This window comes from Meles meles, chromosome 12 (genome assembly GCF_922984935.1).
Source record: "Meles meles chromosome 12, mMelMel3.1 paternal haplotype, whole genome shotgun sequence".
In the NCBI taxonomy this organism is placed as follows: domain Eukaryota; kingdom Metazoa; phylum Chordata; class Mammalia; order Carnivora; family Mustelidae; genus Meles; species Meles meles.
This window is the reverse complement of record NC_060077.1, coordinates 93759009-93777503: the sequence shown is the minus strand read 5'-3', so window position 1 is coordinate 93777503 and position 18495 is coordinate 93759009. Positions and strand designations below refer to the sequence as shown.

The following is an 18495-nucleotide window of genomic DNA, read 5'->3' as shown; positions in this document are numbered from 1 at the left end:
ACAGCTTCCCGTAACTGGATCTGCGGCAGCGTCGGTCCTTGAGGAGAAGGGGCGACAACTAGCCGCTGGGATCGTGATTCAGTGCTATTAGGGGAAGAATTATCTGCGTCTGAGTCATCGCGAGCCTCCAGACTTTGCCCGCAGTGTGGTAGAACTTTGTGCTGATGAGACAATAGTGCAGCGTGTGCGTTTCCTACAGGGCAGACCATTCCGTGGCTGGGGGAAGCCTCGGGCCTGCGCCCGGCCGCGGGGTCCCGGCCCCCTCCTCCCGCCGCGCAGCCCCCCGAGCCCGGCCGGCGCCGGGGTCCCTGCGGGGCGGGCGCGTCCGGGGCGCGCGAGGGCGGCGCGGGGAGGGGGCCGGGCGCGTGGCGGGCCCCGCGCGCCCTCGCGCGTCCCCCGCGCCCGGGCGCAGCTGGCGCGGTCGATCTAGTGCAGCGCTCGGCTCCGCGCCTCGGGCGCTCGGCTTCACCTTCAGAGGCGCGGGGCGTGCGCGTCCTCTTCCCCGGGCCCGCCGCCTCCCGCCAAGGTAGGGGCCGAGGTGGGGTGGGGGGCGCCGCGGGGCCCGCAAGGGGCGGGGGCGCGGGGCCCGGGGCCTGGCGGTGCCCGGGACCCCGGTGTGCGCCGCGGGGGTGGGGGGGCGGGGAGGGGCTCCTGGGCGCGGGGAGGGCGGCTGGGCTTCCGTGTGGGTAGTTGCTCTGCTTGGCAATTCCAGGAGAGGGAAGATGCAACTTCGGGCGGCGAGGCGAGCGCTGGGAGGTGGTTTTTACCGCAGTGGAGGGGCGGGGTGGGGGCCGGGTGGGAGCGCGGAAGAGGCTCTGGCTTTGTACACTTCGTCGAAGGCGACGCGGGAGGAGGGGAGCTCGGATGCGCTCTCCATCCATTAGGAGACAAAGAGCAAATTGCCTTACTTTAAAGTAAAACGCTCCGGCTAATGAAGGTGGGTGATGGGACTGCGGGGCCCGAGGAGCCGCTTCAATTATTAAGGGTTTGGCTGATGGGATCGATGCCTGTGGGCACCGAGCGCTGCTGCCTCGGGTACGTGTTGGCGTGTGTGTGTGTGTGTGGGGGGGGGTGCTTTGCCTCCCCCTCCCCTAGCTGCATGCCCATTAGCTGGGAGCGTGTAAGTGACCCTAACATTAAAGAAGTGAGTGCGCCCGGAAGGGAAGTTAGGGCCGGGTGGGGGTGGGGGTTCTCTCAGTGACCCTGAGGGGTGGGGAGAGGGCTCGGGGTGGCAGGGGCTCCTCGCAGATGCACCTAGCCTGGCGGGGGTCGGAGTGGGGGTTGGGGAGGTCCTGATTGCGACATGTACCCGGGGATATACGAGCAAAGGAGAATGCTGGGGGGGGGGGGGCGGTGGTTGGAAAAGCGCCTCGTCTGCCATTTCCAGGGAGAACTAACACACCGAATAGTTGAGATCAGTGTTTAGAATAAACCGCCTCGTCAAGTTTTAAAGAAACTTTGTGTGAATAAGTTTGTTAAAAGCCAGTCGAGTTGGAGATTTAAAACAGCGGTTTGTGGAGGAGGTTGGTGTGGGCTGACAATCAGTGGTAGTGGGCAGGGAAGCCGGTGGAGCCTTGCAATTAGGGACCAGAGAGACCCAGCCTTTTACCCGAAAATGTGGGTCTGTAAGTCAGCCCCATTTATTATCCGTGTTAATAAGCTCCCCGCAGCAGACCGGGATCAGACCAGGACCTTCTGGGGTTTGTGTGTCGCATCTTACTCATTCTGCTGGCTTACTGATAAAGACTTACTTGGTCTCCGGGTGTGCAAAGATCAACTTGCTCAGCCCTCTCTTTAAATATATTCATTCTGTGCCTTATTTAATCCAGATGCACAAAAAGCCATTTGCTGCTTCATTGTTGGTTTACATTTTTTGAAAAGGCGACTGGTGTAACCTGTGGAATTTGAAATGCAAATAGAAGCCTGTGGGAGTTGAGGCAGAACAAATCAGCATTTATAAAGTGAAAAAGATTTAATGTCTTTGAAATCATTGCAGAGGAAAAAAACTGGAGGGGGGGTGATTTTTCAGGGAGTGAATTGTGACGTCAGGTCTTTTTGGAAAAGATGTTATTTTTAAGGTCTGAAACCCGGGTATGTAAAGTGCTTACAGGAAAAACAGATTACAAGATTAACATCTGTTAACATGATCGTTTATCTCCAGCCAAAAATAGGTCAGTTCTTTCTTAAGGAAACAGGATTGCTGGCGCAAGCTTAAATAATAAAATTAAAATAATGAGTGCATAAATTAGGACCGGCGTTTGTTACAATCTGATCTGTGAAAAACATTTTTTAATTTCGAGATCAATAAAGGTCAAAGTCTTTTTTGGGCGTTGAGAACAACTCTTCACTCCGCGTCCACCCCTCCGGATGACCCCCCTCCTCCTCACTCCTAGCTCCTTCTCCGCCCCCACCCCGGATTGCTAATTTCCCTTTTCAGCCATTGTGGAAGAACAAAATATATTTAAATGGATATTGTCTGACGCCCCCGTCGTTAAAGAAAGCAAACTCTCCGCGCAGATGGCTAACTTTCAGGGCTCTGCTGTTGTTTTACCATTAAATGAAACGGTAGGGAGGGAAGGGAAAAAAAAAAAAAAAGAAAAGAAAAAAAAAAAAAAGAAGGAAACAGCCTTGCAAAGTCTCCCTGCCCCCTGGGTGTGAGTGACGGCTCTGTCGGCCAATCCGCAGCGGCTTTCTCCATCCCGGAGGTAATTTGGAGTGTGCGTGTGCGCGCGCGCGTGCATGCGCCCATGTGTACGCACACGGTTCGGTGCTACTAGCCCCGCGCGTCCGCAGCTCCTGATGTGCACAGCCCCGTGCTGTAGACGTGGACACGATCCTACCTGGGTCGGGGCAGCTAGATGGGCACGCAGCAGTGGCAGTGGGGACCTCGCCTCCTCCGAGGGCCCTCCTGCAAAGAATGGGCGCTCGAGAGCCGCTTTCGGATTCCAGTCGGAGCCTGCAGAGGGGGAGCAGGACGGGAGTGGTGGGATCCCGCTTCCAGCAGCGGGGGTCGCACCGTGCGGTCCCTTCCGTCCCGTTCCCACGCGGCGGGCGCGGCCTCGCGCGCTCGGGGTGCGGGGCACGGAGCCCGCCCGCCAGGCGCAGAGCGCACAAAGAAGCGGCGCTGGGGAATGGGTGTGAATCCGTCCGAAGTGCGGACGCGGGCGCCTCACAACTTCACATTGCGCGGTGGCGCTGAAAGTTCACCCCGAGGCCACGGCAGGTTCTAGAGCGCGACCCGCGCGCGGTCGGGAGAGGCTGTGCTGCCCGCCCGACCTGGGAGCGCCGAGCGCCCGCCGGGTCCTCCCCGCACAATGGGCACATTCACGGGCGGAGCGCGTCTCGGGCCGCCCCACGCTTCGTGCCGGCCTGACCTGGCGCCAGCTTCCCCGGGAGCGTCGGTCGCGGTGTGCGGACGCGCGCGGGCTGGACCTGGTCACGCAGCATCTCTGCCGCGGGGCTCCCGGTGCCGCGCTGCGTCGTTCCGGGCTGGATGCTGCTGTCGCCGCGCGCCGGCCACGGACCCACGTGGGGCTCCTCCTGCCCCCGAGACCCCGTGAGGGAGGCCCCGGGGAGGGATCCCGCGCCCCGCCCTCGTCCACGCGCGGGGTGCCCGTCTGCCCGGCCGCACCGGGGTTACCCCGGGGGTCCACGGGCGGCCCCAGGCGACCTCCGTCGTGCCCCCCTGCGAGAACCCAACTCAGTTACGAGGTAGTGTCCGACCCCATCCTCCCGCTCCGGCTATTTTCGGCCCCGCAGTTCGACCCGATTCTGCTCCCCACCCCCGCCCCCACCTCGGTGAACTCGCCGAGTGAGGAATGGGCAGCAGGGGGGAGGTGTGGCGGGATTAAATCATTCCTATTTATGTATCTCCGAGCGAGCGGCGCCGGGCCCGGGGCGCGCTGGTGGGGGCGGGGCGGGGGCGGGGCGGGGGCGGGGGGATTTACCTGCCCGCCCCGGGGGCGGGGGCGGCGGCCGCTTGTTGCTGGGCTGCCAGGGGGCGGGCTGTGGGCGGGGCGGGCAGGGCAGCGAGGTGGGGGAGGGCCCGGCCCGCGCCCCCGCCCCCCGGCGCCCGCCCCCCGCCCCCGTCATGTGGAGCGGACGTCACTCGCCTGCACTGTAACCCAAGAAGTGAAAGAGACGGGGACCCACGGCCCAACTTCGCACCGTAACAAAGGCGGGGGTCCGTGCGGCCCGGAGGGGGCCTAGCTGGGGCGGGAGCGGGCTGGGGGGAAGGGGTCGGGGTGGGGGGGGGGGTGCCTGGCCGGGGCGGAGGTCTGCACGGGGCGGGGGCGGGGAGTGGGGGGGCCTGGCCTGGGGCGGGGGTCTCCGCTGGGCCCGACGGCCCGGGTCTTGGCGGGTGGGGGCGGGGAGTGGGGGTTCTGGCCGGGGGGGGGGGGGGGTGGGGGGGTGGGTCTCCGCGGGGCGTGGGGGGGGGCCTGGCCGGGGTGGGGGGGGGTGGTCTGCGCGGGCCGGGGGCGGGGATCGGGGGCCTGGCCCGGGCGGGGGGTGGGGGGGGCGCGTGTCTCCGCGCAGTCGGGGGGCGGGGGTCTGCGCGGCGGCGCGGGCCGCGCTCCGGGGGCCGAGGCGAGGCCGCGGCCAGGTAATTGGTTTCTATTTTAAACTTCACTTTGTTCTGGCGGAGGTGGGGCGCGGGCAAAGGCGTGGCCCCGAGGACGATTACATAAGTATTCACACCTGATCCGGGCCGGCCGGCGCGCGGGGTGGGCGGCGCGGGGGAGCCCGCGGGCCCCGCGAGGGGCTGCCGCGCGTGGGTGTGGCGTCCTGCCTGCGTGGCCTCTCTCCGTCCCGCCGGCCGCGGCCCGCGTGGACGCGGGGGGCAGTTCCTGGAAGCCCAGATGTGCCCGAGGGCGTGGGGCCGGGCCTGCCGGCGGTGTCCACTATGTAACAAAGGGCAGGGGCTGCGGGACCCAACAGCAAGTCACAAAAGGAACTTTAGATGGTGGTGGTCTCCATTAAACATGCCCCGAGGGCGTCTCCCCCCTCCCCCGTGAACCTGCCATTAAGTGATCCTGGTTCAAGATGATTCAGAAACGGGGGCTCCTGTCCTGTGGCCCTGTGACAAAATGCACTGAAGTAGGGACCAGAGTGGGAGCAGGGCTGGCGACCCCCCAGCAGGATCCTCTCCAGATGATGCTTTAAGCCCCTATTAATATGATGGGAGTATTTTGGTTTAGGAATGTAAGTGCTACTTTAAGGAACGAGGCATGTGTGCTATTCGATAGGCTCCTCCGTGCTGCCGCGTGGAAAGGCTGGCCTTATCGTTTGATCGTGTGTTTGTTTCCTCCTCCTTCTCCCTTACATTCTTCGATTGTGGCGTCGAAATAGCGGCGCTGTGCATGTTGACGCAGCCCCGCTAGAACTAAACACACCCCAGGCCTCTGGGCCCATGACTAGGAGCTTCCCCTCTTGGTGAAATTGGGGAGTGAGTGGTGCGAGCTGGCCTGGAGCCTGGGTCTGGGCGCTGCTGACCCGAGGAGGACATCTTCAGTTTCACTGGGCTCCCGGACTGTCTGGTGGGCCCTGCCAGAAGCAGCCAAGCCTCAGACTTGAGTCCTCCAGTTAGCATGTTGCCGGGCCTCAGCCCAAGCCTGTGGGTCTAGTCTAGTGTTTTTCTTAGTTCCTTAGGAGGACTTTGTTTCCTTAAATTCGCTTATTTGAATATACTGAAACATTCAGAGCATAATAACATCCTAAAAAATACTCGCGTTCCCCAGGGATGTGTAATAAAATGACCAGGAAGAGCGGGAACGCCTCCCTGGAAGGAAACAGAGCAACGCTTGGGGAGGCACAGTGCTCAGCAGTGCAGAGAGAGGGGAGTTTTGCTTATTTTTATTTCTGGAAGTCTTTACCGGAGTCCTCTTTCCAAATGGCCCGGTACCTGAAACATATAGAGCGGGAGCTTGCCCTGTGTGCGGCTGTTCACCCTCAGGAGAAGAGCTGAGTGCATCGCTGTGTGTCCCGTTGTGACTGGTAAACGGCCTTTGAAGGGGGCTGGACGGTTGCGGGATTCAGGTGTTCTGGGCCTTTGAGGTCCTGTGTGTCTGACTCTGGCTGATGTTGGCCCAGAGACTTTGAAGGAGGAAAGAGAAAGAGGTTTTTGAAAGCTGGTCCATGGGAAAGCATGTTGTTCTCATGTCCATAAACTGAACTTTACCTTCATGTACCTTAGTTTCTCCTACATGGAGATGTTTGAGTTTTATAGGTTGATGAATTTGATGTGGATGTTGTGTCCGAACACTCCCATGGAAAAGAAGAGAGACCTCTTTAGAGAATATTGGAGAAGGAGGTATGCTCTGTCTCAGACGGCGTTTTCAGTCTGACCAAATAGGGAAAGGTGGTAATGTGACCGAGGACGTTGAGTAGAGTTTCATCTACTCTGTTCTTGCTAAACCAGCACTCAGTTGAATGGGTCGTTGTGGATTTTTATGTATTCATTTTCCAGGATAGCTATTGGTCTTATTTGTAATGTACCAGAAGGAATCTTTTAAACAGGCGTTTTTGTGGGAGTGGCTGTGAGTCTGGCAGGGCAGTGTGTGTAGAGTTTCAAGTGCATTATACCCTCACGTCCCGGGAATAGACTCTGGAGGAGAGGCTGGTTACACAGAACAGAGGAGCTTGTCCGAAGGCCTGCGCTTTCCTTTTCTCCTGCGCTTGTTTTCAATGTTCAAGACCGGATGCTATTTTGGGTTTTATTCCATTTTCAACCTTGAAGAACAGGGCAGGTGTTAATTATATAATTAAAAGTGGTATTTTTGCTTGCGACTCGATTTCTAACTGAATAAAGCATCTGTATTAAAGGTGCAGGAAACGGAGCTTTTCCGCTGGTGTTTGAAACCAAATTTAGCCAGAGACATCGAGACTTTCTCAAGGGCATGGATTGAAGCAGAAGTCAGAGACATAATGGAAAAAAGCAAAAGAAAGTTCCATTCGCTTGATTACACATCTGCATTATAAATATTTGAATATAGAAGTAACGTTCCTTCCTCAAAAGCAGCCGTCTTCGGTGCTGGCAGTGTTTGTGCATTTCGGTGCTCCCATGAGCTCTTTCCGAAGTGCATCCCTTCGCTGCCTTCACCCCTCCCCCTCCAAAGTTCTAGAGGCTGTGAGAGAAGTTGAATTAGCTCTCCTCTTCCTGACCGAAGTCCAGAGAAAGCTAGGGGCCGTGCCCCACCCTCGCGGAGCCCAGTGTCCGTGCCTTGCCCTGACCCTTGGCAGACTCCTGCTCTGTACTTGAACTGATGGCTGAACCAGCAGCCGGTACTTGGACCTTCCGAGGGTTGCTTACCGCTTGGCCGCTTCGACCGGTGCTTCCAGAACTCGTGATGTGTAAACATGCGCAGTGACTGTGTCGCCGACTTCGGCTCCCAGACCCTGAGTCTGTGGGTAGGAAAGGACTAGCCTTCTGGGTCCGCGTTTTTCAGGTGAAGTACAGAGTCGGGACGCGGGTGGTTCTGAGGTCTGAGCCGACCGCCTCTCCGTGAGTGTTACGGGGTTGGGTGGCGGGCTGGGGCGTCTGGGGGGGTGTCGGCTGCAGGTGGGTCTTTGTGGGCTGCCCGCCATTCAGTTTGCCCAGGACTTGGGGTACCAGCAGTTTTTTGACTCCTGCTCTGTGTTTGGCTTAGTGCTAACTCGTGGCCCGGGCCACCCGGTGTGACAGAGACCCTCTTCTCCCTCCTGTCCTGTCCTGTATCTCTCTCTGGGGCTGTCACTGCCAACCTTTCCCCCCAATGGCCAGCGGCCAACAGTGTGTTGGCAGCAGCCTGTTACGGGCCTGAATAGGTCTCGGGGCCACGTGAGTGACAGCATTTTTCAGATTCAAGCCTTGGCCTCAGTTCTCACTGGTCCCAGAAACAAGGGAGTTTGGGGTGGGACACTTCTCTTTGATAGGGGATGACCTCTGCATGGAGTGGGTTGAGACCTCCCCTTCCCCACCTTTTAGGGTGGGTTAGGGGTGGGCAGAGGGTATGGGACATCCTCTTCATCATCGAGCTTTAGCTGGGACTGTCTTAGAATTCTCGGGAATATCGGTGACTTGTCACAAACCCACTTTAAGGAAAGAATCACATCAAATGTTTATGGAGAATTTACTAGTAAAAGTAACTTTAACTTTAGGAGATGAATAAAGAAAAACATTCACAATGGATTAAAAATGTCTCACCCAGTTCTTAAAAATGCATGTTTATTTTGAAATTAATTTTCTTCGACAGAGGACTGTTTTTGGGGTGTGACTCTAACAGCTGGGAGGATACATCTCCAGGCCCTATAAATGCATCTCTTAGATTTGGAATCTGTGCCCCCCACTGGGGTATATCAAGTATATTTTCGACGGACTGGTAAAAATGAGCAGTTGCAACTGTCCGTTTTGTGTATCCCTTATCCCCTGCTTCTGGCTACACGTGATTTGAACAGCTGAAGCCTTTCTTTGCGAAGCTGGAACTGGCTGTCATTATTTATGTCCAGAATGAGACGTGTCCCGGCGGCAGACGTGCACAGTGTGAAGGAGTGTAATTTTGTGGCTCTCAACATTCCTTAAAAGTAGTTCTCCAAAACGATCTGGCCCTCATTCTTCGATTCCACTGGTATGAGGCTCACAGAGCAGGAGTAATTAGAGACGCAACTATGAGAACGTAAACACGTAAATGTGTGTAAAGTAATAAAGAAAACACTGCACAGGGGAATGGAACAGATAAATCATTTAGAGACTATATTGGGCTCAGGTACATTTTGCTATTTATTTCAAATGTGCGTTCATTCTGGTAGATTTTTTTCTTTCTGGCTGTGTATGTGTATTTGGTCAAGAATTTAATCAAGTTGTTTAATCAAAATTTCAGAGATGGGTATTATATATGACTGTAAAGTTCAGACACTTCCTCAGTGGAGTGCTGAATGCAGGCGGAGATTTTTAATATATTTGATTTCAAGGCCAAATTAATCTGGCGTGTTATTCCTTCAGAAGCAGGTAGACTGGTCTCCCGAGGATCTGCACCCCCCCCCCCCCCCGGGGAGTTGCCGATGGCCCCTCGGCCTTTGGATGCAGCTGTCCTGTTATTTTCTTGCTCATTTAGGGGATGGTGAGCTTAGGCTAACATGTGGTGTTAGCTTTTAGGACATCGTTAAAGAGAGAGACTCAAAAATCCAGGTTCTCTGTTAAAACTCTGTAGTTTTCCCCAGATGGTTAAGGATTAAAATAGAATTTGCAGCATTATTTAGTAACACTTGGAAACCCCTGTCTTTAGCTCTTCCCGTGTTAAAGTAAAGGATATTTGTTTAGGAATTTTTCCCTTTGTTTCAGAAAAGGGCAACATGTGTCTGCCTTTGCCATATGGCACTATTTAACCTATATTGCTCGGGCTGACTTGGCATGGTGTTAGGCATTGATTGATTTCAGCGTTCGAGAAGGTTCTTTGAAATTTAGTACAGGGAAGAATGCATCCAGAGTGGGGGCGGGCTGCCCGCGGCTCAGCCGCTTCCTGTTCCTCTGACGCTTCAGCGTAGTGAGCAAGTATCACTTGTCTCTTTCCTGCAATAATTTTGATGGGAAATAGTTTGATATTCAAGGTTGACTGTGTTAATTCAGGGAACTACAGAGCCCAGTGGGAGTAGTTAAAACTTCTGTGGGTTGTGGATAGGCTGATAGGCCGTGTTTAGCTCCTGATTATTTTAGTGATTTTAAGCTAGACCTGAAAAAATGTGTTTTTTCTCCCCGCTTAAAGACTTGGCTATTTTTTTTAAATGGGTCGGATTCCTGAGCAGACGGACAATCCCGCTTCCCAGTTGGACTTCTGTGGTGCTGTTCTGGGATGACGCAGAGACAGAGCAGTGATGCCTTCACTCAGTGACTTGTTTACACATACTGCTTTCGGATTTGTGGACGGTCTTGTGAGTAATTCACCAGAGTGGCTTCTTAGGCGACATCCCGGAAATTTACAAGCAGGGACCAGCATGAAGATTGTGCTCCCATTGTTAGCGGCGGGAGCCAGGGCGTCTCCCTGTACTCCTCTCGTTGATCTGCCTCTGTGGCTTCGTCCTACTGGTTCTCCTGTTTTAAGAGAAGAAGTAAACACATTTTTCTTGCACACGCGTGTGGCAGGGCATCTGTGGGCGGGAAGGCGGGCCTGGGTGTCTCATAGCATCGCAGTGACGTGCTCGAATGCCGCTTCTGGTGATGCATAATTTATATTGACATTATCAGTGACATGGAGAGAACGTTTTTATGCCACTTTGAGAAAATATCATCATTCACATTGATAATCATATTCCCACCAGATTTGATTCATCATACCAAAGCTTTTCATGTCTTTAGCGTGACCATTAGCATAATGACGATAATTTATCCCTTTGAGTAACACCACACGTAATTTACATTAGCGTTATTGTGGTGAGCACGGCCCGGCCCAGGTGTTCAGGGCCGTCTTGAGTCCAAAAATGGCTTTTTACTTCTTAACAGAAGGGGCAAGGAAGGGGATCTTATTCCTAAAGCCAACTTAAAAAACATGACTGGGAGTAAATACGTGAATTCCTCACATAAAAGTCCTCGCCATAGCAACGTAAACTTGGGGACAATTCTGTAGAGTCGTGGGATTAGTGGTTTAGCGGCAGGATTAAAATTGGCCTCAGTAAATGACCCTGGTGACAGAAAAGCAGGATCTGTTAATGGTTTTCCGGGAAGATTGCCTCCTGTACGGGTCCTAGATTGATGACAGAGCGCAGGCTGCTTTGACTCTGAAATTTCCAAAGGAAGGTTAATTTTTCTAACAGCTACCCAGTTTTCAGCATCTGGAGGAATCGGTTAAAAAAGGAGGTTCCTGCAGCTCGGATTTGGGCTGTGATTGGAGATGAGGTAAGTCTGTGTTCGCTGTTCGGCTTCGGAGGGTAGAGGGGCCGTTGTCCGCGTGCCTTTCCCGCCATCCTCATGGCGGCCTGCCGGCTGCCTGCGGATGGAGTAGGCCGTCTTGGACCCAGTGTAGAGCTGCTGGGCCGTGAAGGCACCTTGTAGAAGCTTATGGGCTGGTGGGCGCTGAAGCCGCACCTTTTTGGTTGGAGCAGAGTTAACGTGGGTCCTCACTCCGGGTTTCCAAGGAGCGTTCAGTCACGTCTATACAATGAAGTACAGTGAAGGAAAACGTGTACTCTTTGGCTATATTTATCTTTCTTTGTAAATTTGTGTTATTTCTGTCTGGGCTTTCAGATTGAGGCTAACATTTGTATTATACGTGGTGGAAATCTTGGAGGTGGTTTGGGGAGAATCCTGACATGTTTCGGGAACTGGAAGGCAGATGGATTCAGTGGTTCGGTGAAGGCCACGGCCACAGAGCAGAGCTCAGACAGGTTTCCGGGTTCCCAGTTCCCAGCGCATGCTGGATGCCACAGCAAGGGGAGGTGGGCGAAAGCCCACTTTCAAGGTGACCTTGATTGAGAGCTCATTAGGTGCTGGAGAGTGTAGTCCCTGCGAGTGATGGGGTATTTAAGACGTGGGTGGTATACTGCCCCATGCCAGTTTGACCTTCTGGTGCTCAGCTCTAGCCCCAGAGAGAAGAAAAATGTGGGCTTCATGTTTGCGCCTCTCCGTGGGGCCTCGAGGCACTGTGAGAACCAGACGGGCCATCCCGTCCAAGGCTCCTACAGCTCTCCCGGCCAGAGACACGAGGGAAGCCCAGATCAGCGAACACCTGCAGCAGTTTGCACAGACCCCAGCTCAGCACGGGGCCGGGAAATCGATTTTCTTGGGAAGCCCAACAGTAGCACCAATAATAACCCTTCTTATGAGATGGTAACCATAGGAAGTAAATGACCAGCATGGGATAGAAAGCCCTAAGAGAAAAAAGAGACACCACAAAAAAGTTCAGGGAGAGGGGTGGAGAAGACAGACGAGAGTTGTTGGTAGAGCAGCGGTTTCTCCTGGGCGTTCGTGCGAAGCCGCAGCCGGTGCTGGGGTGCAGGGGTGTCGGTGGAGAGCAGGCTTCTGTGTGGTGGGTGCTCTGAGAGAGGGGGTGGGGGGGCCACAGACATCCAGGAGGGGAGCTGCTGGCTGGGACGGGCTGGGGAGTGGCGCTTCTCTCCACACATCCTTGGTGCACGGGGGCCGCAAGGCGACCGAGAGGAAGGAAGGTGGGCCGGGGAGTGAGCCACACATGGGAGACCCGCATTTCCTGCGTGCCTGTGGGCATGTAGTCGAGCAGCCACACGCAGCAGCCCGTGGCCCTGGCTGGCTGCTGTTGCTGGGCTCCGGGTTGCTGTGGATGCCTGCAGCTCGTTACCAGTCTGTGGGGAGGTCTCTGCCCGCTCCGCCTGCCTGGGCTCCCCCGGGAGCTGGGCCTGGACTCCACGCATTTTGCTTCATTGCGCAAGAGCCGCTTAGAAAGCTGAGCCGGATCCCTGCTCTGGGTGCGCACACAGGGCCACGGTCTAGCTTTCCATGTCAGAGGAAAAATCAGTACGTCGAGACTCCGATTTAGAATCTCTTTTTCCTTCTCTGGAGAAGATGGTACTGAATACGTTTCATGATTTACCAACGACTCTGTTCTAAGTAGTTTGCTGCCTTTCTAGAAGTTTCCATGACCCACTGGACGTAGTGGGTCCAGCATGAACTCGGGATTGCGTAGATCTGTTTGGTCGGTGTCTCACTTACGGACATCATTCCGAATGCGTATTTGCAGGCTTGAGTATCCGGTCAGGGAAATCTTGTTGTGTCGGCAGTAAGAGTTTGCTGGTTTATGCGCGTCTCATGCCGTCCGCAACACGCCTTAAATACAGAGCGAAACATGAAGAAAAACCAAGGAGGAGGAAATGAAATAATAGACCGTGACGAGGGGAAAATAGGGGGATCAAGCCAATCACAACGCTCCTTCCAGGGGCCGTACTTGAACCAGAATTCAGTCTGAGCTTTCTGGTGACTGAAACACGGAGTGACACCTGCCGTTTGTGTGTTGAGTTGATGACGAGGGCGGAAGTCATCGGTTCTCCTGTGGAAGGAGAGCCTCCAGCACAGACACTAGAGGGGACGTTGTTACGTTGGTTCTGATACTGGCTGTTTTTGTACAGGGTATTACCATTATTTTTTGATGTGAACAGTGTCTTCGGTTATAGTCTTACGGCCAGTGCATAGTGACTCTCGAAAGATGGTTCTCGTGGTGCGTGTTTCAAAGAACCAACGGAATGAATGATAACAAAGTCCAAAGCACCGAGACCTGTTTTTGAATCACCCTAAAATGCAAACCAAGTTACTGCGTTACAGTTTCCCATTGTATTAGAAGTTTAATTTTTGTTACTAATGTCTTGTTATAGACTTGAATCCCCGTTGGCGAAGGCCTGGATGGGCCCCCAAGTAAATAGCTCGTGAGTGCTCTGTCAAGCCTCGTTTCCTTTCCACAGACGTTGATCACACGCCCATGGTGAGCCAGGCAGTGCCCGCGTTCCTTGTGGGTACTGCTTGGTGTTTCTAGCCGTTAGGAGCTCGGGAGGCCTTTCTAGCCCCTGAGCCCCCGGGAGCATGCTGAGACCCATGCAGGGGACTTGGTCAAAGCCCCGTAGCTGGGCTCTCTCTGTAGACCTCTTCTGGGCAGTCACCTTGAGTTTATGACCTTCCTCAGGGTTGTTGGAAAGTGGAGTTAATGGGAGGGTTGGTCTCAGCCCCCTAGAATTGTGTCATCGTGCAGACGTCATTCCGGGGAGGACCCGTCCTCCCACTCTCCAAGCTCCTTTGCCTGCGCGATGGCTGGGGTTACCCAGAGCCACCGCAGAGAAGCTGGGAGCCAGGGCGAGGGCCCCCGAGAGGGAACCTGTTGCCCGAGCCTTTGGGGGCTGGAATGTGGCAGATAGTAGTTCTATCTCCTCGTAGGACAAGGACTTTGAGTCATCCGTTAGGAAGGGGACATCTACAGGGTGGTCCAAGGATCCGAAGCGGGGGGCGGGCCCTACATCGGCCCCCAGTGATCCTAGCCAGCTGGGGGGGCTTGCCCCGCCCTGGGCTCCCGGCCTTACCCAGGAAGGTTTTGGAAAGGGAGGTGCCCCTGGAGCCCGAGGAGGATGGAGCCCACCCTCCCCAGCTTTGGAAATGAGGGGTCTGTGGGGTCGGCGGGCTTTTTCTGTGAAGGGCCAGATATTAAGTATTTCGGGCTCCAGGGCCAGCCCTTCCTGTCGCAGCTGCTCTGCCTGAGAGCACAGAAGCCGCCCGAGACAGCACGTCAGCAAATAAAGCAGCTTTATTTGTGGACACCGAAACTTGAAATTCATAGGATTTTATGTGTCACAAAATGTTATTCTTTCTCTGTTATTTTTTTCCAACCACTTAAGAATGTAAAACACATTCCTAGCTCCCGAGCCGTCCAGAGACAGGTGGTGGGCAGGGTTCGGCCCCCAGGCCGCCACGGCTCGGCCAGCACTGCCCCACGGAATGTGAGCGCATCTGTCGCTCCAGTGTTCCTAGTAGCCACGCGAGAAGGGCTAGAGAAATGGTCAAAATCGTGTTAATTTTTTATGTAACCCAGTCTGTCCAAATTGTTACTCAAACATGTGAATGACATAAACATTATTACTGAGGTTTTTTTTTTTTGTTTTTTTTTTTGTTCTGCTTTTGCAGCGCGTCTTGGAAATCTGGTGTGGATCCAACCCTTGCAGCTGGTCCCTGTTAGGCCACCACCGGGCCGGGGCAGCTGTAGGGGGTTGAGGTGACACGCCCCAAACCAAGGCGGTCACCGAGGTGAGTCAGAGATCTTCGCTGGGAAAGCTCAGCTGTTTGCCCGCAAGGACGCGGAGGGACGATGCTCTGGGAATGTCTCTGGGGAACCTTAGCAGTTCCCCAGGAAGGGGAGGAGGAAAGGTGGTTTGTCAGCGCTTGCGAGACCTGGGCCAGCAGCCAGTGGCGGTGGTGTGGGGGTGCTGGGGGCCAAGGGGTACGTCCCAGGGGAGGCAGCGAGGAAGGCCAGGAGGCTGGAGCCTGGCCCCGCTGTGTGTGCCTCTGTCGGTTCCCGGTGTCATCGAGCGTGCTCTGGGGGGGACGATGTGCTGTGTGTGGGGATCGTCCCGTGTTCCTGCTGTTAGGACCCCCCCCCCTCCCGGCCCTACAATCCGGCCTCTCCTCATGTGGGCCAGTCTGGCATCGCCGTTGTGGCGAAAGCAATTTCAGTGTGAGGCAGTGAGGCCTCGAATCCAGGATCCAGCGGTGACTTGGGGCTGGTGATGGAGCCCCGGCGTGCCTTCACTTTGTCATCCGGGAAGAGGGACGAGATGCCGGCCTTTCTGAGGGCCAGCAGGGCGCCTGGCCCAGCTCCCGCTGCCACTGACCGGTCACAGAGGGACTGACTAGGGGATGAGCCCCACTGACTGGGGGAGGATCGTGGTTTTCGGTCTCACCGAGGGGTCACTTGGCGCCGACACAGGCAGGGAGCGACTGGTTCTTCCTACGTTGTGTGCATTAAAAACAGCGTCTGCCGTTTCCTTGCTTGCTTTTGTGTCCTAGGAGAGAGGTAGGCATTGTTTTTTCAATTAGGTAGATATTATTTATGCTGCCTTCTAAGAGTTAAACCGGCTTTACCGCACTTTGCCGCATTTTAGTCTTGTTGGCCTCGCAGTTCAAACAGCAGATGGACGACTTGTGGCATGGACTCGCTCCTGGGCCTGCAGGGCGTCGGGAGCGAGACCCCGGGCGGAGCCCGTGTGTCCTGTTGTCCTTCCTTGCTGGGGTGGTGGCATTTCAGCCGGACGCCCCCTTCCGGCTGGGCCCGGCAGAGGGGTCCGGGCCCTGGGGGCCTTGCAGTGGAGCTTAGGAGAGTGAGGTCGGGCGCCTGGCGGAGAGGCAGCAGCCTTCCTCTTTGGAGTGGATCTGGGCTAGTATATCTGATCAGTCCTTTTTAAATTGGTCATTTAAATGTAGTAATGGAACGAATGAGTGAACAAGAACAAAGATGAATGTCCCCGAGATGGGTAACCACAGTGGCTCCGCAGAGCTGCTCCTCAGGAGGAAGCTCGGAGTCGTTCTCGCCAAGCAAAGGAACCCCGCGTCAGAGGCTGCGGGTGAGACGCCGCGTCGGGGTTTCTGGCCCGTCCTCCCCACAGGGAGTCTGCAGTCTGGTTCCTGGGTTGTCCCTGCGTGGGTGGGTGTGTGGGCGAGTGCCGAGAGGCCTCGTCCCAGCCCTCAGGGACTGCACGGTGGGGCGTTCTGGGGGTGGGGGCTGGGGGAGGGGAGAGGCAGGGAGGGGGGCTGACAAGCGTACAGTTGCCGGGGACGGCGGCCGGGCTCGTCATGTGCCGCACTTAGGGACAGAAGCCAGCCTTGTTTTGAGGAGACAGAGCCCCGCTGGTGTTCGCCCCCGGCGCCCCGAGACAGCTGTTGGACCTGCGCCTTCAGTGTCGTTGCGTTTTCAAGGGGACGCCCGGTCAGATGGCTTTGTCCTTCTGGGGCCGGTGCTGTCCTCTGTGGCTTACCTGCTGTCCTGCCTGGAAATCCAGACACGCAGGTCAGCAAGTTCATTGCTTGGGCGGAGGGTCACGTTCCATTTCTTGTCCCATCAGTCACAGAGATGCCCCTTCTGACGGCTGGGTGCTGCGGACACGCTGGGATTCCGTTCGCCGCCCTGTGCGAGTAGCAGCGTCCGAGTTAAGAAAACTCAGCAGTTCAGGGCAGAGGACGCCTGTGGTCAGCGGGGCGACAGTCCGAGGCCAGGCCGGCCTGCTGCGGTAGTGGCGCGCTCTGCCTGCGCCCGGGGTCCGCTTCCCGACGCCCCGCAGCAGGGCCCCGCCAGAGGGCGTCTCCGCAGGCTGGGGAAGTGCGGGCGTCGCGGTCGGGGTCACCGCGTGCATGTGTGCGCCGGAGACCCTCCGCGGCATTTGCCAACCCACGTGTGTCTCAGTGAGTTCGACTGTACAGGTGGGCCTTATCTGGAAAAGCATTAAAGCCTCCATCGCTGGTCACCCCCTCTTGGCCATGCATCCGGGGGTCTCGGGAGCTTAGGCACTTTCTGCCCAGCCATGTGGGATTTCGGGCTTCACTTGCCTTAGGATCTGCTGGTGGGACGGGACCTCCGTGTCACGGGAAAGCCTTCAGATTGAAACACCCTTTCATGGGAGAGCCGTGGCTGGTCTCGGAGGCCAGGACTGTAGGCTTACAGGGAGTCACTGAGGGCAGCGTTTCTTGCGTATTTATTTGAAAGTCACTTTGTTTAATTCACTTTAAGAAGTCAGATTAGAGCTAAGGATAAGGGACTGCATCCTCCTTCCCGTTACTGGGCACCGCAGCGGCTGGGGACAGGTGTGGTTCCTTTCTTGAACCCTGGGATGGTGATGAGTTTCTACTGCAGAAGTCCCTTTGCTGGCCATGCCTTGATCTAACTGTCATTGTTCCAGGGAATTAATACGAAGCTACACAGGTTAATTATTTAACCACACAGAAATGTTGACAGCTGGTACCCTATACCTTAGACTGCTGATATCTCTTGCATTAGTGGGTGAAGAGAGACAAATGTGCTTTGCTTTGAAGAGATGCACAGAGATTTACATAAGAAGTTACAGAGAAGTCCACAAAATGGCATGAAAATGCACACTTTCTCTTTAGCGCTGTGAAGGGGGCGTGGGGTGGGCGGTGTGGAATTCACAGCAGGTAACACTTTACTTGATTTCTCACAACGTGTTTGAGCAATTTAGTTGGAGCCAAAAACGTAGGGTTAGTGTTCTTGCCCAAATTAAACTATGTCTTTGAAGATAATTACCCAAAATGCATAGTTTGGAGACTACAGATTTTCCTCATTTTTGCCTTCAGGGTATTTACAACTTAAAGAGGAAACTGCATTTTGAGAAAAAAGACTATATCAGACGTTTCACAACACATATTAATTTTAGAGTGTGCGCCGGTCACTGTTCATTGAGTGCCTTCTCTGGGCCCATCCCTGTCTTAGGCATTGAAATACATGAGCTTAGTAAATGTATTAAGATTTTTAATATGTAAACTTTAAGTTAAAACGTTAAAATGGGGCCATATGTGAGTTTTTCTGCAGCTCATTGTTTTTTGGAGATACATTTACTTGAGAGAGTGAGAGCCCTTGTGTGCACGAGCTGGGGGAGGGGCAGAAGGAGACGGAGAGGGAGTCCTCGTGCAGACTCCCTGCTCAGCCCAGGGCCCATGTGGGGCTCTGTCCCATGACCCTGAGCTCATGACCTGAGCCGAAATCAAGATTCCAACGTTACCGGACTGAGTCACCCAGGCGCTCCTTCAACTCTGTGTGTGTGTGTGTGTGTGTGTGTGTGTGACATCACAATTACTCTTTTCAAGGGATGTGTAAATTGCAGTTCTTTGCACACGGTGTAATGATTTCCCAGTGCCCAGCACCCAGTGTGGCCCAGCTCTGACCTGTCTGAGGGGGCTGTGGCTTGAGCAGCCAGTAGGGACGGCCAGCACCCACCGGCTGGACGTCTGCCCAAGCAAGGTGCCCTCCTTCATCCTCTCCCCTCTTGCTGGACGTTTGTGTCCCTTCCGCTCTT

General features: G+C 55.3%; 1 protein-coding gene across 9 annotated transcripts in view; it reads left to right on the top strand.

Annotated features, from left to right (window-relative positions):
* Positions 1-340: 340 nt before the first annotated feature.
* ZNF516 (zinc finger protein 516) overlaps positions 341-18495 on the top strand; it is a 114511-nt gene continuing 96356 nt past the window's right edge. For 3 of the 9 annotated variants that reach the window (XR_006820988.1, XM_046024247.1, XM_046024254.1), the window contains exon 1: positions 341-526. The gene's annotated coding sequence lies outside the window, so the exon portion shown is untranslated. Of the gene's footprint in view, positions 527-596; positions 938-4116; positions 4184-14602; positions 14723-18495 lie in introns of those variants that run through there. The other 6 variants (XM_046024248.1, XM_046024251.1, XM_046024250.1 and 3 more) reach the window with 5 other exon arrangements.